The sequence below is a fragment of the Eptesicus fuscus genome, chromosome 16, assembly GCF_027574615.1.
Source record: "Eptesicus fuscus isolate TK198812 chromosome 16, DD_ASM_mEF_20220401, whole genome shotgun sequence".
Taxonomy (NCBI): Eukaryota; Metazoa; Chordata; class Mammalia; order Chiroptera; family Vespertilionidae; genus Eptesicus; species Eptesicus fuscus.
In genome coordinates, this window is record NC_072488.1 from 63,918,267 (window position 1) to 63,942,385 (window position 24,119).

Genomic DNA, 24,119 nt, shown 5'->3' on the forward strand with positions numbered 1-24,119 from the left:
TAAATGTTATAATTGAATGTTATACCTTAACAGCTATTTGTCCTAGTTGATAAAGGAATCAAAAAGTAAAGTTTTGAACTGTTCTTGAAAACCACAATAGGTGCTCTCTCACATAATGAGACTTACTTTTACTGATATTATAAGATTATTTTGTTGACTTTTCTATGTTTATGTAAATGTATATTTCTTTACTGAAAAAACATATTCAATATGTATGGTGGCATTTATTCCCATATGTAATCGATTGCTTATTGATTTCAGAGACAGTATTTGAAAGACTGATGACTCATCAGTGGTGTCTAAATATTAGTGATGAGCTTGTAAAAATTAAAATCAGTTTTAGGCTCAACTGCTTTTTGAGGTTTGTTTCTTAATCTCTTAAAATGCTTGAAGTTAAAACCATGGAAATACCACAAGTGAAAGTCTTTAAAAAGAATATAACTTGGAAAGAGGTGCAAACATTTTATTCTAGATGGGCTTTACAGTCAACTGCAAAAATAAGTTAGTCTTCTATTTTAGGAAGTTTTCCATGTGATGGTGTGCTGTGACTTAAGGAAACACAGGCTATATAATGATTTGCACAATATTCATTCAAAAATTTGGATGAAGAATTGAAATGTAAAATAATCTTTTTTGTCGATTTAATTAATGAAGGGGGTAAAGGCCTATTTTAGTAGGCTCACGTTACAGACATAGAAAGATTTGTATGAATAAATATTTTGGCATTCTGTAGCCTGCAAGCAGACAGAAGTATAATGTAGCAAATAAAACTCCCCAGAACGTAGACATCCAAGATTCAATTTCATTTAAAAATTTGGCAGTTAAAGAAAACAAGGAAAAATGCTTATTAACTCAGGGCAACTGTAAAATGTTGACAGATTTCAAGTTTCATATCTAACTAGGCCCAGAAAACTGCTGGGAAGTTGGAGTACAAGTTATTCTGTCAAACCATTTTTCATAGTGAATTATCGTTTCAGTACTCTCAAAATTAAACTCCAACTTTATAGACTACCCATTTCCTCCCTCCCTCCCTCTCTTCTTCTCTTCTCTCTCTCTCTCTCTCTCTCTCTTCTCTCTCTCTCTCTCTCTCTCTCTCTCTCTTCCTTTCTTTCGTCTCAAGTCTGCAGGCAGTTGGGTGAGGCTAGTTCAGTGAGGTTCAGAGAGACACCATGGGGGAGGTCAGGTTTTAAACCTCAGTGTTTAGACATTATCAGTGCCACATCGAGTTGAGATGTATCTGTTCTCTCAAAATGCTTATTTTTTTTCCTTATCCCACTACTAGTGACTTCTAACGAGAGAATCGGGCAATACCTACTAAAAGCAAAATAAATTGGAGAACTGCATTATTTGGAGAACTCAGGCACTGCTGCTTTCTCTTCCATCTACCTGCTAAGAAAAGAAAAAGGACGTGGTGAGACTTGAATCATCTAGATTGGCTATCTATGGTGGTTCAGTTTGTGAGAGAGCAACTGATTCTATAAGCTATTGCTTGACTCCACAGTCTCCCCGTTGTTATGAGAGATGAAACACACCTGAATGGACCTCCAGTGGAGACATTTACCAGATTTAAATAAAGAGAGTGAAGGGGCCTGACTTGCCAGGTTTGGCTGAGTACATTGATTGAAGTTATTAGATAATTGTTCACCTTTCTACTTAGCCCCATGAGAGGAGCCATACACACACATCATAAAATACTTTAAATTAATATTAAATAGTCCAACTGGGATTGCTAAAGTTATTTACATTTAGCAATAGATTAAAATGTTAGCATTATACATTTAATGAATTGGAATCTTGGCCGCCTTGTATGCTCTGACTTGGAAACGGTAGTTGAACACATTTTCAAGGATCTTTCAGGGAGGACAGTTTTCTCAGTGTAATTTGGTGAATTGAAATATACAATCCTTTTGCTTCCTGTGGGGGACAAAAATCCAGAGAATAAGAGAGGACAGTGTTATCGGTTGTAGGTGGCTAATAGACCCAGACACTATTTTAAAGTAGTCTTTGGTAGAGTAGGATGAGAGTAAGCATGATTTGGATTTAGTCTAAAGATTATTAGTAAACATTAATTACAGGCCATTTTTAAAAAGCTATCTAGTCGCACCTAGAACGAACGAGATTAATAGGCTTTCCTCTTGCATATATTTCTGGAAAAATATGTCAGTACATTTTGCATTCATCTAATTAAACACCTGAAGTATTTTTCTAACACAAAGCATGGATACTCCAAAAACAAATAAAACTGTATGCCAGATCAAAAGAAAATGCTGCTGACTTCGTATTTGCTGTAATTCTGGAGGGAGTGGCCAGGTGAAAGCTACCGACTGGGGCTCTTCCCCAAAGGGCCATAGGTGGCCTCTGCAGATGGTTCGCTCACTAGTCACTAGGCCCAGAAAACCCCACGGGGTCATGCAAATCAAGGGGCTCAAGTCTTCGCGTTCATTTTAAGAACACTCGGGAAACTGCCCAGGCCGTCAAGGGTATGCAGATTGGAAAAGCCACCACGTATCTGAAGGATGTCACTGTACAGAAGCCGTGTGTGCCATTCCGTCGTTACAGTGGTGGCGCTGGTAGGTGGGCCCGGGTGGAACAGTGGGCTGGACACAGGGTCGGAGGCCCAGAAAGTGCTGACTGTTCGCTGCGCGTGCTTAAAAGCGCCGAGAGCAATGCCGAACGTCGGGGTTTAATGTAGACTCTCTGGTCACTGATCACTTTCAGGTGAACAAAGCTCCCGAGATGCCACGTAGAATCTACAGAGCCCGCGGGCGGGTTAACCCACGTGCGCGCTCCCTGCCGCACGGAGACGCTCCTTAGCAGTTTGTTCCTAAAACAGAAGAACAAGCTCTCCCAGAAGAAACTGAGGAAACAAAAACTTACAGCCCGGGAGTAAATTCAGTGTAAAATAAATCTAATAAAAGTAAAAGCAGAAAAAACCCCCACTACTGACTGGGAATACTTTATATTTTATAAAATTGTTTTATTACACCAACAGAAATTATGTCCTTTGTATTAATCTTAGAAAAAGTGAGATAATCTTTTGGATTTTTTAATGATTTCTGTTTTTAGATGCACATACATAGAAATAGGGAAGTACCCGATAGCTTTAATGTTTGCTTGCACAGAAATTAAATATATAGAAAAGATTTAATGAATAAGTGAATGAAGGATGTTTAACAACTGGACAGTTAGACCAAAGATTTTACTTTTGCTGGTTGCAACTGTTAGTCATCCTATGCTATTTTTTTTTATCTGAGCCTCCATAAACTTACCCGATATGAAATTTTTATGGAATTACTAATTATTCTTCACCACAGGCCCTTTTCAATAAATTGATGCCATCCGCTGAAGATTTACGGCAAAACAAGGTAATAGACTTATTATTAGGAAGTTCTCCCATCATAAGAATTTACAAGATTTTTTGGAAATAAACCTACAGAGATATTTATTTTGCGTCTTTCCTTTCTCATTTTAGAGTTAGGGCCTAATTCTTGGAGTTGGCTGTTGATCACGGTACAGGCTGGTGAGAGGTAGCCATGTAATTTCTTTATCTTTCACCTGCAAATTACACACATTATTTTGCAGCTCAAAATAAGCATTGGCACTGAGTTGCATTCAGTAAGTGTCTTTCACAGCATTAGTACAGAACTGAGGTACAAAAGAATATTAATCTAATACATTCCAAAATTCAAATACTTGTGATTAATAAGCATTATTATCTATAAATAAGGCCCTAATGATACTTTGGCAGTGTTGTAAACACAAGAATCAGAGGCAATTATTGTCATTATTGTTCGGCAAGTACTTCCATGAATACCAAATGGGTATTGCTGTCCAGCTACTTGGCAACTAGGTTCCTATAAAGAAACAGATGTTGGCCAATCAGGACTGGCTGCTATTCACTGCCCTTAGCCCCAAATGCAGACTCCTTAAAGAAAAAAAAAAGAAACCCGAGACATTAAAAACAGTTTTAACATGATTTTTTAAAAACCGCCCTTTATAATAAATATAAAGCATCTTGAAAATAATGCTGTTTCCAATACTGACTTTGGGGAATTGGCTCCATTAGCAGCCATTGTGTGAGCGGGAAGCAAAGGTCTTGTTTATGAGGCTGTAACCCAGTGTGATGACGAGATGCCCTTGAAGTCACTCCGTGGACAACAAAACTAGATCGCGGCTGCGCGGGGAACCCTTTAGAGAGCCCGGGTGTGACCACGTCTTCATCTTCTTTCCCTTCCTCAGCCACCCAGAGCTCGCTCATTCCTCATTCCTGCCTGTTAAATGGGACCCGCCTACCAGGCCCAGTTCCAACACCGTGTGTGTGTGTGTGTGTGTGTGTGTGTGTGTGTGTGTGTGTGTGTGTGTGGTGTGTGTGTGTGTGTGGTGTGTGTGTGTGGTGTGTGTGTGTGTGTGGTGTGTGTGTGGTGTGTGTTGTGTGTGTGTGTGGTGTGTGTGTGTGTGTGGTGTGTGTGTGTGTGTGTGTGTGTGTGTGTGGTGTGTGTGTGTGTGTGTGGTGTGTGTGTGTGTGTGTGTGGTGTGTGTGGTGTGTGTGTGTGGTGTGTGTTTTGTGTGTGTGTGGGTGTGTGGTGTGTGTGTGTGTGTGTGTGTGTGTGTGTGTGGTGTGTGTGTGGTATGTGTGTGTGTGGTGTGTGGTGTGTGTGGTGTGTGTGGTGTGTGTGTGTGTGTGTGTGTGTGTGTGTGTGGTGTGTGTGTGTGTGTGTGTGTGTGGTGTGTGTGTGTGGTGTGTGTGGTGTGTGTGTGTGGTGTGTGTGGTGTGTGTGTGGTGTGTGTGGTGTGTGTGTGTGGTGTGTGTGGTGTGTGTGTGGTGTGTGTGTGTGTGTGTGTGTGTGGTGTGTGTGGTATGTGTGTGTGTGGTGTGTGGTGTGTGTGGTGTGTGTGTGGTGTGTGTGTGTGTGTGTGTGTGTGTGTGGTGTGTGTTGTGTGTGTGGTGTGTGTGGTATGTGTGTGTGTGGTGTGTGTGTGTGTGTGTGTGTGTGTGGTGTGTGTGTGTGTGTGTGTGTGTGTGGTGGGTGTGGAAGCTGCTGCAGTGCAAGTTAAAACAAGGGCCTCACGCTCATAGAGGACTGGCCACAGGCCCCTGCCACACACGCACTTCGCGCTCTGTGGCTTAGAGCCAGGGCAGACCAGCTTTGCTGTGTCAATGAGCGGATCTTCGCTTGCAGTCTTAGTGAACGCAGTGGCATTGGTAACAGCTAATGTGGTTTTGTGGAGAAAAAAATGTTTCGTATACATTTTCCTAAGGGATAGGTGCCTTAAGCATTGAATACAAATTTATTGTCTATTTTTAAATTTTCTTGTGCTAAAACCTTATGCTTCAAAGATGTCACAGGTCTGTAGGGGGTCGAGAAAGCATTGAGTTGGTTTCCCATGACTTTGGAGAGGAGGAGTGGGTGGCGTGGGATGAGTGATGTTGAGAAGAAACCACCTCTGTGCCAACCACTGTTGTTGGCTCTCAGTTCTAGCGGGCCATGTTCTTTACGGAGATGAGCTGTTAAAGGGACACGACCTATTGGAGGCGAGTGAGATGGCCTAGTATGGACTCTCCCCCCCTCCCCCTCCCCCCTTTACCCCTCTCCCAACAGACATCTCTTTATCCTCACTTTAAGTTTGATGGGATTGTCCCTTTTATCCTCAGGGAACCAAAACAGAAGGGACTCCTGGGAGGGGAACCAGAGGGAGGCTCTGAGATTTTCCTCCAGCTCCTTCTGAGCATCCTCTTACCGCCTCAGCCGGACTCTGCCATGGGGACAGGTGGCCACGCTCAGGGCAGGCAGCGGGACTCCAAAGCCGTGGCTGGCCCCTCTCCCCCTCTTCCTCTGAACCGGCTGGGAGGAGAACAGTCCCCCGGTGCCGTCTCCGGGCCTGGGAGGCGAGAAACGTGAACTCTTCCAAGCAAAGCTTTTCTCATTCCCATGCTACTGACTCAAAGGAGAATTTCTCCAACAACAACAAAGATAACAATAATCATAATGACACAATATTACTGAAGACCTGCCATGTATTAGGCATGAAAACGTGTGCCTTGTGGACATTGTCCTGTCTAGGCCTTTAGGCACCCTTTGAAGTACTGCTCGCACCCGGGTTTGACAGATGGGCCACTGTGAACTTTGGTCCTATCTCTTAGAGACAATGTGATTTTAAAGCAAATTTAAATGTTTTTATTTCTTTTTAGTGAGGAAGGGAGAAGGATAGAGAGACAGAAACAAATATCCGCACTCTACTGGGGGTTGAGCCCACAGCCGGCGTGTGCTCTGACTGGGAGTCAAACCAGGGACCACTTGGTTCTTGGGTTGACACACAATCACTGAGCTACACCAACAAGGAGAAAATGTGCTGTTTTTATCTTATTTATTTTAGAGAAAGGAAGGAAGGGGGCGGGGCGGGGAGAGAGAAAGAGAGAGAGAGAGAGAGAGGCAGACATCCCTGACCAGGGACCAAACCTACAACCTTGGTGTATGAGAATGATGTTCTAACCACCTGAGCTAGCCTGGCCAGGGCAAGACAATGTGCATTTAATAGCTCTGCCTTACTGTTTTCCAAATTTGGGGTGCCCCTGCTGCTTTCTCCTCTTTGGGACAAAGCAGCCATGTGATATTTGTGAGTGCAGTGCCCTGCTAGTCTCATGCACAGCAAGGATCGCGAAGGCTCCGAGGCTTGCTCTACCCACTCTACCAGTCGGCCACACGGCCCGGCCCTCTGAGATGCTGAGCCCGGCTCACCGTGCTAACCTGAAATGATGAGCACAATTTGGCCTGGACGGTCCATTTACACTGAAGTAGAGCAAGTTACAGGGTCTCAGAAAGCGCGTGTGTGCACAGCCACGAGCTGTGCGTTCAGTGTGCACGCGGCCTCTGAGCAGGGCGGCTGCTGACTCCGGGGCAGCCGGGGGCTGGTTTGGCTGCTTCACTCCTCGGTGCTCAGCTCACCAACGCCTTTGCAGGAACGTGTGGCCCCTCGCAGCCACAGGCAGGGCCACTGTCTCATTTGGGGCCCAGGATAAAACAGTGCCGTGGGTGGGGTGCTGTGCAGTTAGGTGGGCTCCTCACAATGCTGGCGGGGCGGCGGGGGGGGGGGAGCAGGGTGTGCAAATGCCGGTTCCTAGACAGCGGGAGCCGAGGCTTTGCTCGGTCTGAGAGGAGTCAGTTGTGCTACTTTGAGACACATTGGTGCTCCCCCCACAGCTAGTGCCCAGACGGGAATACACCTCCATGACGATTTCCCAAAATGAAACCCTCGCTGCCACTCACCCCCAAAGGGCAAAATGTTATTTGTAAAAGTCAAAATGAAAAGGTTACTTGGCTCCCAGCAAAATGACTCTCACCCATTAATTAATTAGTTATTAATGAGTTAATATTCTGACTCGCTCCAAGAAATTAGGGCCGTTTATAGTAACCCACGGCAGAGAAAACCACGGTGGAGCGGGAGCCGGGTAAGCCGGGGCGGCTGACACTGCCCTTGGCGCTGCCCTCGCGGGGAGAGGCCAGAGCACACAGCGCCCAGCACCGGGTCTGCTTTCTTTGTAGCAAAAACATAAAACAATGTAAAAAAAGAGTTTTACAATAAGCTATCAATGTTAACTTTTATTTAAAAAGCCACAGTTTTCAAAATGAATGTCAATTACATCTGACTTGAATATACTTCCCAAATACCTTTGATGTATCTAACCTCAAAGGAAATGTTCTGAGAGGAACTTACTGGGACATCTTTTGTACTAAAAATAAAAAAGTGGATCTTGAGTCCATTAGAATTTAATATTAAAGAAACAGCACGATGATATTCTTTGACAATTTTTAATGCTAACAGTTGGCATTGCACTGCCGATATTTACTTCCCAGGATGATTTGACAGTTTCTTCCCCGTGTGTCCCAGGAAACCAGTAAGTCATGTTTCACTGTTTCTTCTCCTTTGGTTGAGGTGGCCAAGAGGCAGGCCGTGTAGAGAGCTCAGCACAGCTCCTTGCACTCAGGGCCTGTGAATTCAGACCCTGAGCCACAGCTCACACAGTGATTGCTGTCTCATGTCGCTCTTACGGTATCCGTTTTCTCATCCGTTAAACCAGGGTCTGGGATTTAGTGGATTTTTAAATTGCCTTCTAGTCATAAAATTCTGTGCTTTGAATTTTCTGTCATCGAGAGAATCCATTAATGTGAGCATGATTTTTAAATATCTAGCTCTATTTTATTTGAGCTAGAACTTACCTGTAAAGAAGAACACAGGGCATTCTGTTATGCGGTGTAAATCAATAAAATGAAAATGTATCCATTGACAACATTTGTATTTTCACCTATTACAGAGCTGTGCCATCTCTTTGAATACAAACACTTTTATGCCCCATTAAAGCATGCTTGACGTAACTTTCAACTACTTGCAAATGCTGAGAAGTTGAAAAACATAACATTTACAAAAGATACATCTGGTGCATATTTATATGACTTCGGATAAGGAATCATTTAAATACTGCTGAGCCATCTCCATAGTAGGAGAAAAGATATTCCATGTCTATGTGAAATCAGTAGTAAAGTACATGGAGGTTTAAATTTCTACTATGCATTTCTTCACTTACAGATACTAAAAATATGGAAATACTGATCAGGACTTAATTTATCTGAGTTGTTGAAATTGCTTCTTCCCTGAAGTTTATAGATTACATCATTAAAGCTAGTGTAGCTTTTAAGTTTTGAAAAGGGTTAAAAGTAGCACTTTCTACTCAGAAAAGTGGCTTTTTGGGGGCAGAGATTCTTATTCTGGGGTTTATGGGCCCGTGAGCCCACAGAGGTGAGCCCACAGGGGTGAGCTCGGGCTCTGTGACCTCCTGAGTTTATTGCAGACATCTGCGTACGTCTCTAGGCGTCTGACCGTCTCTTCCTGGAGAAGACCCAACTCACGTCAGCGTCTTAGAGAGGCTCATGGCCTGGAGCAGTGGGCAGGCTTGGACCACAGGCGGTACTTGGGCGTCCCCGTACGAGTTAGGTGTCTAACGGCATTCCGCAGCGCCGACCTCTGCAGGCCTCACCTGTGAAACGGAGGGCTGCACGAGGACTTCTCTGGTCCCGAGTGAGACCCTCACCTCCGTCTCCTCGATACTTAAGCCACCAGCACCCTCAGGGTGCTCTGCTAGCCGCCTCCACTGTTCGGTGCTCCCGCGCAGTTTCCGTGTGGAGAGGGGCGGGTGATGCGGGAAGCGTGCAGGAGGCAGCACCCTGGGCCCGCAGCCCCCCGGCTGCATGTGCTGTAGCCTCTGCAACAGAACTTACACCCTCCCGCTCACGCACACAGGGCTAATGTACGGGCCGCGCGTTAAGCTGAGAGGAGGGAGGCTATCAAGGCTAAGGACGCTCTGTTCCCCACTATGTAGCAGGGAAAAGACAGCGATGGACGTTAAGGCATTCGCATCTCCTTGTCGATTTCTTATCTGTTGTCAGCTTAATGATTTCTAAATCAGAAGAATGCTGAAGATCCGTTTTCCCATCACTTTTGAGCCTAAGGAATTTGGCGCTGGAGTTCGGAGCCAGGAAACAGCCCTGCTTTGAATTCAGAGGCTCTACTGCTGAGCGCAGCTGCCAGGCCGATGACGGGTTCGGCGTGAGACTTTCACTCTGGGGGGCGGAGAGGGTGCTGTGGGGCGGGCAGATGAAGAGTCGAGAGCGTGGCCGGAGTCTGTAGCTGCGGGACAGGCTTGGGGGACGTGGGCAGCTAAGAGAGACCGCCTTTATTAAGCAGACGGTTGTAGCGGGCACTACTGGCCTCAGGACGCGAGGTGTCTCTGGGTTTCTATATATTTGACTTGGTGTAGCTTCGCCATCTACACAGCTTTCTAAAGTGTTCGCTTCCCAGTTCCTATGAGTCAGATGGACCCAACCTCCAAAGCTGATCTGATCTATTGTGAAGAAGGTGGTATCTGAGAAGTCCGAGTGGGGTGTGTCCCCCAGATTCTTTTCCGAGCCCTGCAGGTTGGGCATGTCAGTGCGGCAGCTGCGGACGCCCCGCTCCACTCTGCAAACCAGGGCAGCCTCAGGCAGGCGCCGCCACCTGGGCGTCTTCTCTGGCCCAGCCAGGCCCTGTACTGCAGATCCGTTAGAGCTCTTCCGGTACACCGAGGGCTGGGACTTTGTCTGACGTCCAATCCCCGGGAGACTGTTTTCGTGGGAGCTGGCTTGAAAGGGTCCTACAGCTGAGCTGCCAGCCGCCGTGATCTTCATAGGAAATGACTTTAATCCCACACAGTCTGATGCACTGGCCACGCTGGGACATTTGACAACATTGGGGTTGGCTTGTTAGTAATTCATACTTCTAATAGTAGACAGGACTTTTTACAACCAATTGAAACAACAACAACGACAAAAAGAGACACAATTAAGGAATGAAACTATCACAGAGCCAATTTTGATGAGGAATGAAACAAAAGTATATATTTTCTTCTAAATGACCATCACCCCGTGCTCCAAAGCCTTATCGAAACCAGACGTGCATTCAGCACGGAGGGTTCCCCAGGCGATCACATTATTGATCTGCCTCTTCCCGTTACTCACCTTGATGGAAACCGCAAGATACCCTGACTCAGCTTGAGTTCCAGGTAACCCCTCGAGGTGGGAGGTCAGAGTAAACCTGGCTAATGGAGTTGTGTTTTCACTTTGGGGGAAGGGAAAGAAGGACTGCCAGCTTTTGGTGCCACCTGCCTCTGGTGGGAGAGCTCGGAATGACGGAGCTGTCCTCTGCGTCTCCCAACCCGCCCGGCAACTCAGGCGTGGTAACGGCACTTGAGTTTTCTACCCAGGAGTGTCCTCCTGGGAAACCCTTCAGCACATTGATAAAGCAACCACCGCAAACTGGGATGTCATGCCACTGATAATTCTAGCTCGTTTAGGGTTAACTATCACTCCTTCAGTCAACAATACACCTGTTTACTATTTGACTTCAGTGTCGTAATGACTTTGGAAGAAGCAACGAAGTAAGTGCGTTAACAAAGGTCTCACAGGTCGAAAGTGTTCACCTTCGCAGTGGGTCAGTGCTGCTCTGCAGCCGGAGGTCGTAAGACATCCATGGAAGGGCAGGCGAGAAAGAAACAAACCGAAGAAGGATTTCTGATCCTCTTCGGCAGTCTCCTCATTCAGATTTTCAAGTCCCTTCCCTGAGGCCCTGGTGTTCCCCCTATATTTGACAGTCATTATTTTGACTTGAAAACAAATGCCATTTGTTTGTCATGATAAGTGTCTGGTTGAGTAGTATCGGCCCTGGAGCTGGGGATGACACTCCGCCTTGGAGCCCTGACACACCGGCCTGGGAGAGAACTGAGACCCCTCCACTGGGCTTCGGTCTGGCTCAGCCTAGAGAATCTTTGCTTAGGTCTCTTGAATGTTTATATGTTATCTTCATTAATTAATTTTTATGTGACTTCCAGGGCAGTTTTGCTAAATAAAAATGAAACAAAGTGGATGAAAAAGACCCAGATGTTCTGACACCTTGCTGCCCTCCAGTGAAGGCACTGAGCCCAGACGGCTGAGGGACCCTCCCCTAGGCGTCATTTAGAAAACATGACCACGACATCACAAAAAGTGACCCAGGGCAGCTCGGGAACTACATTCTTACATGCTGGGCTGGAAAATAGTATCATTTGATGCGTAGACACATTTCTTTTATTTTTTTAAAACCAGTTGTTTTCATCAGGCCAGCATAAAAGGTCTTAAATGTACTCTTTCCTCATGTCGTCAACCAGGAAGGTTTTCCTGATGAAACACATGACTAAAGGGTCAGGGAAATTGCTTTTAAAGATAAAATTCTCCATAAGAAAAGGCATGAACAATTAAATCGTCCAAATAATGTGGCATGGGCTATTTAAATTATCTCTTCAACTTGGGGATCAATGGGTGAGCATTCACTATGCAGTTCTGAGTCTTCATATTATAGATCCAGAATTTAAGAAAAGCCATTCTGCTAATATTCTGCTATGAGGAAGCGGTGCAAATTAATTTTCACATTGAGGAAAGCCCATCACGTATCTATGTTCTTAAACAGCTGGCCTGTTTGGACAGAAATGAGTGATACTCAGCTATACATTTCAGTGAAGTTGGTGAACCAGTTAACTCAGTAAGCTGGGTGAAGCAGGGCTAGATTTTAAAACATGAATTGAATGGTACGAGACCGCTGAAAGTCCAGAATGCAGTGAGAGAACATATCCTCCAAGATGAAGAATTTCTTGTGCTGCCATTTGCAAAGAAGTGAAGGAAGAGATTGCAAACTTTTTTGGTAATTGTCTGTGATGAATGTATGAGTATGGAAATGTAAAGTAGCAAAGTAATTGGGGGAAAAGACTGAACTATAAATCTGGAGGTTTTTCAACAAATATATGTTTAGAAACCTGCATATGTTTTGAATATTGAAAGGCAAGGCATTTCTTTCTCTCACGGTGGTTATATTCTTAGCCGAGCCAGGTGCCATGGCCCTGGGTGACTTTCCTGTTGCTTCTGGTGCCTGAGTCAGCCTGTTTCTAAGGAGACAGTATGTGTTTACTTCTTGCAGAAATAATTTTGACCATTTCAAACTGCTTAATTTTAGTGTCTCTCTCCCCACCCCCCCAATTTGGTCCTTGGATGTTTTCCCTTTTAATGTCTAATATCACTTCCCACAAATCTTTCCACATTTACTCTCTGCCCCCCCCCCCTTTCTCTCTGGGGCATTTTCTCTGCCCCATCATTGAATTTCCCTGTCACTATGGACTCTCCTTTACCTGTATCACCCTTATCTCGCCCGGTCTCTTTGCCTTTTGGCTATAATAGGTTGTCTTCTTCCTGTAGAGACTTCCCCAGCTGGTGGACATTTTAAATCAATATTTGTTAACAGCTAACTTGCATAAAATTTTCACTGAATTTCAGATTGGCCTGGGCCCTAATTTCTTTCTCACAGTTGCACATTCTGCCCTCTTCTGAATGGGCGCAGCCCCGTATGCTCCTCCTCGCTGCCTGTCTGCATCCTTTTGTCTGGTGTCTGCGCTTCCATCTAAGAAACCCTAGCCTGAGAGTTCTGCCGGCAGCGTCACTCGGCCGCTTAGTGCGTTCTTCTCCTCAGCTCAGTGCTCGGCACCTGCACACGCAGCCTTTTGGGTCCCGACGTGGCGGGTAGCGGGGAGGCCCCTTAGACAGAGGTGGCCCTGTGTGCGTTGACTCAATGGACAGCCAGGGTCCTGGCCGGGCTCTCCACGTGCCCGTTCGTGTCTCCCTGGACAGACTGCTGACTGCTCTGCACCCCTCTGTTCTCTTGGAGGTAACAGCTCCCAACTCCAAGGGCTTTGTGTAAATTTTGTACTTGGGATATTTCCAGCAAGTGTCCGTTCCCTCTGTACTTAGCCATAGAGACCTCAGGAAAGTTAACGCGGTTCCACACAGCAGACGCAGTGGACGCGGTGGGGGTGAGGTGCTGGAAACCAGGCCACGAATATAGCGCTTCTAGTGGAAAGCACACGGACCCCGTCCATTTCCTTCCCGCACAGTTACCTGGGGTCCGGCGAGGGCCCAGCCCCGCAGCCGGCAGCGGGGCATCGCTCCTCTCTGGCCACTCTGCCACGGGGTTGACTTGGGAGGAAAGCAATGCCCACTAGACAGCCACAGGGACATTAGGGCAGTGATGGCTGGTAAGAGGTCATCCTGAGTGTGGAAACCCGGACCATTCAGCCTCACAGAAAGAGGAAATTTATGTTTCGTTCCTAGTTCGGAGAAAAGAAAACCTTCCCTTTTCTTTCCTCTTTGTTGTTGTTGGCAAGACTCTGTAAGACTGCAGCTCGCCTGTACGGCACACTGGGCCAAATTCTCAAAGAACCTCTGTGCTTGGCCTGTTGGATTTTCATGCAGAGCTGCAGTCTGGGGCGGGTGGGGGAGGGGGGGAGGGGAGGTGGGCGCAGATGGGCCTTTCACATTCACCTCCTCACTTGGAATGTGATCGTGTACTGACTGTGTGAGATTTGCTTTCCTTGAAAGTAGAGCTCCTTACGGCGGCTGATCCCTGGCACAGTGCAGTCTTAAGTGAACAGCTCTGAGGATGACAAGGGACCCGTGCCCGCCGCTGGACAGTGGGAGGGAGGGGCTTGTTGTCTGAAACAGGACTTAGAGGAGTGCTCCAGACGATCCCGCAGTCCGTGTGGAACGAACGAGTGACTCAGTTCTTGCAGGTGACGGCACAGCGCTTGCCCGGGTACTTTTGTCGAGAGCAGACCTTCACTAGGGGATGGTTAATGTCTCCGAGTCAGTGATGAGGCACAGCGAGGCTTGTGGTTTCTGTTTCTTCTCAGAAAGACTGAGATCCCTTCTTTCTGACGTGATGACTCGTGACTTACACCCCTGGTTTTGGCTACTTGCCACCTATATCTATCCGAATAGAGAAGGTTAGGCTGGCGTAGCAAATAATGGTCAAAACTTCAGTGGCTTCAAATAGCAAGAGTTTACTTCCTGATTCTACTGCGTGTCCACGTGGGTCAGAAGGGGTGTCTGCTGCTTTAGACAGTGGGGGCTCAGGAAGGTTAGCCTGCTCTGCACACCTGCGCCCGTGCGCACCGCAGTGGGAAGGAAACATGGCGAGGCTTGTCCTGGCTCTTAACGCCTCTGCCCAGGAGTGACACCTGCCATTTCTCACATGTCACCGGCCAAAACAGTCACATGACTATGCCTAACGTCAAAGTCATCGGGGACACTCCCTCCTCCTGTGGGCCTGGAAGGAGGAGAGAGAAGTATTTAATAAACTGCCTATGACTACCTCATTACTCATTAAACACAACCACACAGGAAGGGGTTCTCTATGCTTACAGTAACTCGCACCAGCAGCAGCAGAATTCCTCCGGCCCAGACATTTCTGAGCATTGGTGAAAAGCGTTGTCACATGTCTCCACGACAGTCCCCAGGAAGTGAATGTTCTGCATCCTGGGAACCGTGTGATACAGCAGGTTCAAGGACTATCGATACTTTGAAATACTTTCAGTGACAATGATTATGATGAAAATAATAATGAAGCATAAAAACTCACCCACAGAAAGAAGTACATCCCTTCAGCAGTTGTTTTAACTCCATTTTTTTGGCCTTTCTTTAGAAAGTACCTTTCAAGTCTTAATCAAACAACAACATCTTTGTGATCAAATTAATCAACATTTGGCAGATATGGAAATTAAGGCTAAGAGAAGATAGGTAGAGTAGCCTTTTCACATCTCTAATACATAAGTTAAAATGTTTAATTCATTTTTAAGCAATTGGATTGTAACTACCCTCATCACCTATCAACACCTATCACCACCACCACCACCACATCAACACCACCACCACCATCACCAGCACCATCATCATCACATCCACCACCATCACCACCACTGTCACCACCACCACCACCCTTACCACCAGCACCATCATCATCACATTTACCACCATCACCACTACCATCACTACCACCACCACCACCATCATCACCATCGCCATCAACCCCATCACCACCACCACCACCACCACCACCACCACCACCATCACCACCACCGTCACCATCACTGTCACTAATACTTTCATTACTGCCACTGTCATTATAAACACACACATGTGTGACCCATATACTATTTTTTTCTTCAGACCATCATGGAGACCAGAAAACGAGGTAAGATTTTTAGCAATTGTTTCTTTTTTTCCACATATTGCATAATCCAGGAATTAAGAAGGTCAGAGGAGAAAAGTGGCAACTTAGAAGTATCTTGGAGACTGGGTTTGCACTAAACCTATCTTTCTCCTTTGATTTTTTTTTCATTTGAATTTTCTTCCTGTAGCACTCTCTCCTTTAAACTTGGAAGAGAACCAGAGCTAAAAATGACACACTCTATGACGTCATGACCTCCAGGTCCCAGGAAGGGTCTGTGTATCATGGTACACTCTTTAACTCGGTGTACCCTTTTGAAGTGCCCATGTGTGGCCAGGATTATGAAAGTTAGGGCAGTTTTTCCTGCCAAACTCTGCTCAGCAGCCATCGGGAGAAGCTAGACGGACCAGTCCAAAATGAAGTGGCACAGTAGCCAGGGAATCAGAATAATTCGGCAGGTTGCAATCTGCAGGTCCCACTTCAGGAACTCACCTGTCTGCTCTGATTTGGGTGTGATGCGCTAGGCCTCTGGGAATAGTGTTCAGAGCAGGCTTCCTGAGGGGATTTCAGTGCCTCCTGAGCTGTAGAGATCAGGTTCTGTCCTGACCTCTGGCTTGGACCTCACCCAGGGCCTGTGTAGGTTTAAGAAACCTTTGAAAAGCCTCCAGGCATTTGTGTCTTTAAACCCCCTTGCTGGCTGAGGTAATAGTGCAGAGTAGAGAGATTCTGGCCCAAAGCTAAAGCCCTAGAGTTTAATCCCTCCTACCCCCAATATTAACAAAACAAGGATATTATTAAATTACCAATCCTGGCCCCAATTGAATATTTGCCAAGAATTCACTGCTTCCACCTCATACAATACATCTTATTTTTCTTTTGGGCATTTATTTTCTGAGTCAGTTTACTTCTTCGTGGTTCCTTAATTACTGAATGGAATTCTCTCCATCTTTCATCCTTCATCATTAGGGGTAAAATACAAAATCACTTTCTGGCAAGAAATAAATATCTTAAAATGAAAGACAATATTTAGTGACCAAAAAAATCCCCCAAGAGTACCACATTTCTGATGAATCAGAACTGGAAGCGATTAAGGGCTCATTGCATTAAAACAATGAGCACTCACATCCTGTCCTTCTTTGTCATACGACAATCAGACCTTCTCTTTTAAGTAAGTTGGGGGCTGCTTCACAAATCCTTTAAGTGAGCCATAGATAAGTGCATTGGCATGGTTTGAGGAATAACATAGAGGAAATTAAAAATGTTTATTTTATTGAACTAATATTCCCTTCTGGAGATTAAAGTGGCAAATCCAGCCCACAACTCTAAGACATATACAATTCAACAATTTAGTTTCTATTTATTTATCCTGTCAACTTGAACTTGAGTAGAAGTTTTAAGTTGTAACTTATAAAATGCTTGTAAGCGTGTTCCTTCAATATAAAATGGGGTTGTCTCAGATTGTATTTGCAGATAAAAATATACTTAGTCTGATTTTATTTGAATTGTAGAATTTTTTATAGATTCAAAATTTGAAATTCCTGAGAATCCTTAGGTTGACGAAATTTTTGGTATGTTGTAGGGGATTATGATGTGAATATCAGATATTTTGATCATGCCGATTTGGAAAGCTCCTTATGCCATATTTTAAATGTATTTCATAAGAAAACATTTTTATTATTATTTTAAAAATTTAACTTTGTTGTTGAGATGTCCTCCATTTCCCCCCTGACCCCCTTCTCCCCAGCTCCTGCCCCACCCCAGGCCTTCCCCGCACTATTGTCTGTACCCGTGGGTTATGCATTAATGCATACAAGTATAAGAAAACATTTTTAAAGGCGTTATTTAGAAATCAGGGCTAGCTATTTTCATTTTAAGTGGCTACCTCTTAGCTATTTGAATCAGTGCACTATCTAAGCTTGGTTGTGGTCAGTGTAAGACTTCATTTTCATTTGAGATCTATAAAGGAAGGGCAGGCACAGTCGGCGGAGACAGCCATGCTTTTCTCAGGGGGCGGATAGTAGCTACAGTAGTTAAGTTTCAGTAAGTCGTTCCTATGTTCCAGGTGATAGATAAAGCATTTTCTGTCATTATTTCATGTGGAGACAGTTACTGTTTTACATTTTACAGGCAAGGAAACTGACAACTCAAAGAAGGTGCCTAGCTTTCCACACGCCCTGTGGCAAGTGGCAGAACTGGGGTGCTCCTGACACGTCAGGCTGGCCTCTCCCCCAGAGCTGATGGGTTTCTCTCACAAAAAGCAGCGGCATGGGTATTGAAAGATGGTCTTCAAGCTCCGGGGACAGAAGGTGATACATGCAAAGGGCAAGGGTAGATTCTCATCCGTTTCCTCTTCATAGCAGTTCTCCTGCAGAACAGCCCTGCGTTTCTAAGCCGGCTTCTCCATGGGCCCACGCTCAGTTCAGTTCCCACTGTGCCTCTCACAGGGTTCCTTCCTCAGGATTACAAAGACTGGGAACCTAGCCCATTACTAATATTTTTAAAAAGTTATTCTGGCTCTTTCAGGGCCATATCAGTTTCAAAGATCGCTGTCAGGGTGGGAGCAACTGGAGCTGAAATAGCCTCAGAGCGGAAACTGTTCTTCAGAGCTGAAAAGTCAGTGGAATATTCATAGAAATGTAATATGAGCACAGGATACCGAGTCAGTGTCAAAACTTTGTTCCAAACCATATTTGCTATTTCTAAAGCAGGCCGGCTCCTCGGGGACGGCTGGGCTCAGGGAAGAGGGTGGGGTGGGGCGGGTGGCAGCAAGCCTAGAGCCTGGGCTGCAGGGAGGGTCTCCTCTCCCCAAGGGAAGTGGGGGGGGGGTCTCTCTCCACAGGAATTAGGGTTCTGAGGATGGGGAGGGGTGATGGAGTCCAGCCTGCCCTCTCTAACAGGGCTATCTCTGGCTGACTATGGAATCCTTTCCTTCATGTTGCCACATAAGTTTTGGGCCTGATTTGAAATAGAAACTATGGTGGAATCGATGTGACAATCACTGTGCAGTGTTTTGCAAGTGCAGAAATGGCACTATTTGCTTTTTCCTTGAAAGTCCCCTGCTCAGGATGTCGCTAAAAATCCATGGCAGAATACACCCTGAGGAGTAGCATCTTCAGATGTCAAAATTATGTCTTCCAGGCAACCAAAGGGATCATCTGCAGATGACCCACATTTCTCTTCAGGAATGAACAATCTCTCTCATTTCCCCCGTGAGGAGCTAGACTCATTTGTAGTTAATCTAAGAATTAACATTTAGCAATTACTGCTTCAGTGCGGTGGGTGAGGTGGGTGCCTGTGGCTCAGATGATTGGAACCCTGTGACTGGGGGACTGTTCACTCCCCAGGCCCCTCCCACCTCCAGCCAGCCTCCAGCCAACACTGGTCACAGGCGGCCTTCGGGGAGGAGTGTTCCCACGGGAAAACAAACGGTACCCTGGGGTGCCACACTTCCAAGCTTGCAAGTTAAGGGGAGTATCATCCAGGAAGAGTAGGAGGCCCACGCTTATCCAGGGGACAGAATCAGAGGGACGCTTTGGGGCGGGGGTTGCATTTTCTCTATTCACTTATATATGAGATGGATCATCTGGGGCCTCCCAATTACTGTCTGTAGTCATGTAACCCATGGGACCGACCCCTTTCTCCCACAGCCAGGCCACTCCAGCCAGTTGTCTCAAGTTGGTCAGAGACACAGCTATGAGCTTCAAGAACATGAGTGAATCTCACTGCACTTTTCCTCCAGTGTCCACCCTCAGAAACCACTTTTTCAGATCCAGGTCCCTCCCAGGCCAGGTCTCTCCAGAATGACCAGATGCATTGATGCCCTCCGAGGCCCCTTTTGGGTTCAGGGGAGAGTAATGCCTAAGAGTTCTCCTTATGCCCGGTGTGTTCACTATTCACCCCCCCTCCCCCCGCCGCCCTGGCTCTCTCCATTCACCAAGAACACCTGCAGAGGCCACCTCTTTTTATCCTTCAATTTAAAAAAAGTTTAATTACTGGATCCTTATCACTCAGCAGAATGCTTTGTATGAGTTCACTAAATATTTGTTGGAAGAATGAGTGAGTGGATGAAAGAATCAAATGTAGAACTGATTCCATTGAGACAAAGACAATTTTTTAAATGTTATTATTTTCTTATTTTTCCCTTTACAAAATTATACATGGTTATTGAAAATAATTTAGAAGATAGAGGTGAGTAGAAGTTAAGAAAATAAAACCACCCATAAAGCCATCACTTGGAGATAACCTTTCTTGACATTTGGGGGTGTGTTGTATTATATCTATATGCATATCTATTATATATGACTGAGGGACTTAGACAATAAGTATTTTTGTGGAATTGTTTTTACTTATATCAGAAAGTTTTGAAATATAGTATAGATTCTTCCACATTATTTAAAAAAAATTTCAGAGCATTTTATTGCATGACTTCAACTTAATCAGTCACATATTACAGTGTCCTTGCAGCTGAACTTTCTCCCTAGCTTGTTGATCTCCTTGGGATAAATTCCTACAAGAGGAACTGCATGCTCCATGGTCTTCTAGTTCACTACATGTTGGCAAGCTTTCGGTTGGAGAGGTGCCCCATATGTGCTCCTACCCGGAACAACCTAATGCACTGCCCCTCTCCTTGCTGAACAGGCCGTATTGTCATTTAAAAAAATATTTGTTAATTCATAGGCAAAGAGTATATCGATGTTCTTATGCTGTGCATTTTTTAAAATATGTTTTTTTTTAAATTGATTTTTAGAGAAAGAGAGAGAGAGAGGGAAAGAGATAGAAACATTGATTGGCTGCCTCCTGCACACCCCCTACTGGGCATGTGCCCTGCCCTGGCCTGGAACAGCTGGCCTGTTGGTGCATGGGATGACGCTCAGTCCACTGAGCCACACCGGCTGGGCGCATTCCTTTTATTAACAGTGAAACAGTGATGTTTCATGTGGTCATTTTAACGTTTTCTTTGCAAATTGCCTGTTAATATCTTTTAAGGCCCATATAGTTTGGGGACCAACATACTTCCCCTCTCTATTTCATAGGGCTGCTGTAAGAATTAGGTGAAGTGATCTATTTCTATATGCTTGAAACCTACAAGGCAATACACAAGTGTGTTGATGTAGTTTGTGACCTGGTAGGGTGAGGGCCAGTAGGAACAGGCACTTGCAGACAAATGGGTTAAGTGCTATGAAACAAAGGCTTGGTTTAGCTTTAAAGAGGAGGGGTGGGGAGAGGCACCTGTAGAGAAAGGGAAATAGGCCTTGCCTGGAGATTTGTTATTTTGAGAAAGTCACTGGAAATAGACAAGATCAGAAATAATACAGGGGCTGTCAGGCTTGAAATTTGAGCCAATTAGAAGCAAGGAAGCAAGGGGGCGGGAGGAATGGGAAACCAGAGTCTGCTCGTGTGGTCTGTACAGTGCGGGTGGACTGCAGGGAGAGGGCGAGAGGCCTCCCTGAAATGTCCCCAAACCAGCAACTGAGAAGAGAAAACAGCAGCAGTGTCACTTCTCGGAGGACTCACCTGAATTCCAGGGAGACTACGCAGGTGTGTTTAAGACAGAAAGGGAAGCTGGTGTCACTGCACACAGGTGTGGTCCTCGGGCCAGGCTCACCTGTGCTCTCCAGCAAGTCCTGGAGTAACCATACCTGGAAAGGCAAGCAAGATAAAGAGATGGGTGGTGATTAAGATAAAATGCTGTCCTAAAATTCCTCACTCATGTAAAATTTTACACAACATAATTTTATATTCATGTGTATTCACATGTAATTATAAATGAATACCCTATCTAATAAAGAGGGAATATGCTAATTGACCATCACACCCACACAAAGATGGCGGTGCCCACAGCCAATAAGGAGGGAATTGCTAATTAACTGCCACACCCTCAAAGATGGTGGTGCCCACAGCCACAAGATGGCAGCACCCAATCTCCTCAGCAGGGGTGAGGCACGGCCGGGCCCGCCCCCAGATGGGTCTGGCTGCTCCGTGCGCCTGCCTCTAGAGTCCCCCAGTCCCCTCAGCCCCCCAGCCACCCAGGGCCGGCCCGAGGTGCAGGCAAGCCTCAGATGGCGGCTGCCCAGCCTCCCAGGGCCGCCCAAGGCTCAGGTAACCAGGGCCGAGTGAGGCTTGTGCTGCCGGCAGTGGCAGCAGCAGAGGTGTGATGGGGGTGTTGCCTTCCCCTGATCGCCTGGTCGCCTCCCGCCCCTGAGAGCTCCCAGGCTGTGAGAGGGGGCAGTCCAGGCTGAGGGGCCCCCCCTCCAGTGCATGAATTTTCATGTACCGGGCCTCTAGTATATTATATACATTGTGCATATATCACATTATATCTATAATAATAAAATCATAATAGGCAAATCAACCGAACCGCCGAACAGCGGAACGACCATCTGGATGACCATGCTATGACACCCACTGATGCCAGGCCAGCCAAGGCGGGTGTGATGTGATTGGTTGGGCCCGCCATCACCCCATGATCACCCTGCAGAGGGAGGCCCAGGCCACCGGCCAGTGGGGCAATCAATTTGGGGGCTCCATGATTGCCCCAAAGAGGGAGGCCCAAGCTACTCCATGGCAGCACTATGGCACCATGGGCGGGGCCTCCCTCTGCAGGGTTGATCCATCGAAGAGCCCTAGCTGGGTGGGCAGGGCCTATTTCTTTGGGGCAATTGATTGTGGAGCCCCAAGATCAATTGCTCCGCAGAGGGAGGCCCAGGCTTCCTGGCCAGTAGTGCTTCGGTGGGTGGGCGGAGCCTCCCTCTGTGGGGCGACCGATCATGGGGGTCCTGCCGTTTAATGCACTGCTATATCCCTTGTACCTCATAAGCCTGCAGTTACAATGCCTGGCTGATGGATCTCCCCTCAGTGCACGAATTTCGTGCACCGGGCCTCTCGTCTCTATATATAAAAGCCTAAGCAACCGTTACGACCGAATGACCGGAACAACTAGAATGACTGGTTGACCAGTTGCTATGACATGCACTGACCATCAGGGGGCAGATGCTCAATGCAGGAGCTGTCCCCTGATGGTCAGTGCACTCCCTCAGCTGGAGCGCCACTCAGCCAGAAGTTGGGCTCACAGCTGGCGAGCACAGCTGCAGTGGCAGGAGTCTCTCCCACCTCCGCAGCAGCTCTACCGAGCGGTGACGGGCAGTGGCAGGCGCAGTGGGGCTGGGGTGAGCGGGAGAGGGGCAGTGCCTGGCCCCGGCTTGGGCTCCTCCCTGGCCGCCTGCCGTTTAATGCACTGCTATATCCCTTGTACCCCATAAGCCTGCAGTTACAATCTCCGGAGAACAGTTGAAGCACAGATACTCGGAGTAACCAGGATGAGCCTGATATCGATGCTGGGCTCCTGGAACTCTGCCTAGGGCCGGGGTCGGCAAACTGCGGCTCGCGAGCCACATGCGGCTCTTTGGCCCCTTGAGTGTGGCTCTTCCACAAAATACCATGGCCTGGGCGAGTCTATTTTGAAGAAGTGGCGTTAGAAGAAGTTTAAGTTTAAAAAATTTGGCTCTCAGAAGAAATTTCAATCGTTGTACTGTTGATATTTGGCTCTGTTGACTAAGGAGTTTGCCGACCACTGGGTTAGGGCATTGAGATCAAATTTCATCCCTTACCAATTGCCCCAGAGCTACAGAGGAAGGCAGCAATATGACAACGGCCACAAGGTGGCGACTGACAATGGGGGTAAAAGTCAAAGATGAATCTGAAGGGTTGGGAGCAAGGGCAACAGAGCACCCCTGCCCCCCAAGATCCCCAGCTTTGTATTGTTCACCTCCCAGTGTCTCTTATCCAGCTCCGAGTGGTGGAAAGCATCCAGCATGGCCCAAGGTGTCCACTGGGGACCTCCCGGCCAGCAGAAGGGACATTTGGAAACATTTTTTTCAGGAAGCTGCGGGGAGGACGTCAGACTCTCCATGCGACTTCCCGGTGGCTCAGGGGATGTGGAAACTCCCTGGGCACGAGGGCTCCCGGTTTCCTTTCAATGTGCATGAATCCGTGCACAGGGTCACTAGTAATTACATAAGTAACATGAATACAGGCATGGCAATGAGGTGGGGCAGGGGGAGAAAGAATCAGCTTTGCTTTTGTTCACATTGTTAAGTGTTTTGCTTGTTACAACTAGTATCTCTAATTTGAAAAGGATCCAATATTTAAGACTAACAGAGATGTCCACGTGGTGCGTGTGGCTGCAGCGCGGGTCGATAGCTCAGCTGCAGGCGCTGGAGTTCTGGGCTGTCACTGGGGCCCCAGCTCAGACAGAGGCCCCAGGAAGCACGTGAGAGTCACTCCTGGGCTCACAGGGCACTCGCCATCACCACCTACCGCGCACTTACGGACAGGGAAGGCAGTGCCTCCTTGGAGGCAGGACCTGGCAGCAGGCAGGATGTTACCAGGTCAGGAGTGCACGCAGGTCTTCCCTCCAGGTCAGGCGCTCCGCACCTTGAGGAGGTGGGGGTGGGGGGTGGTGGTGGGGGGAGACTGGGCTAATGCCAGAAAACATTGGAGCTGGCGCG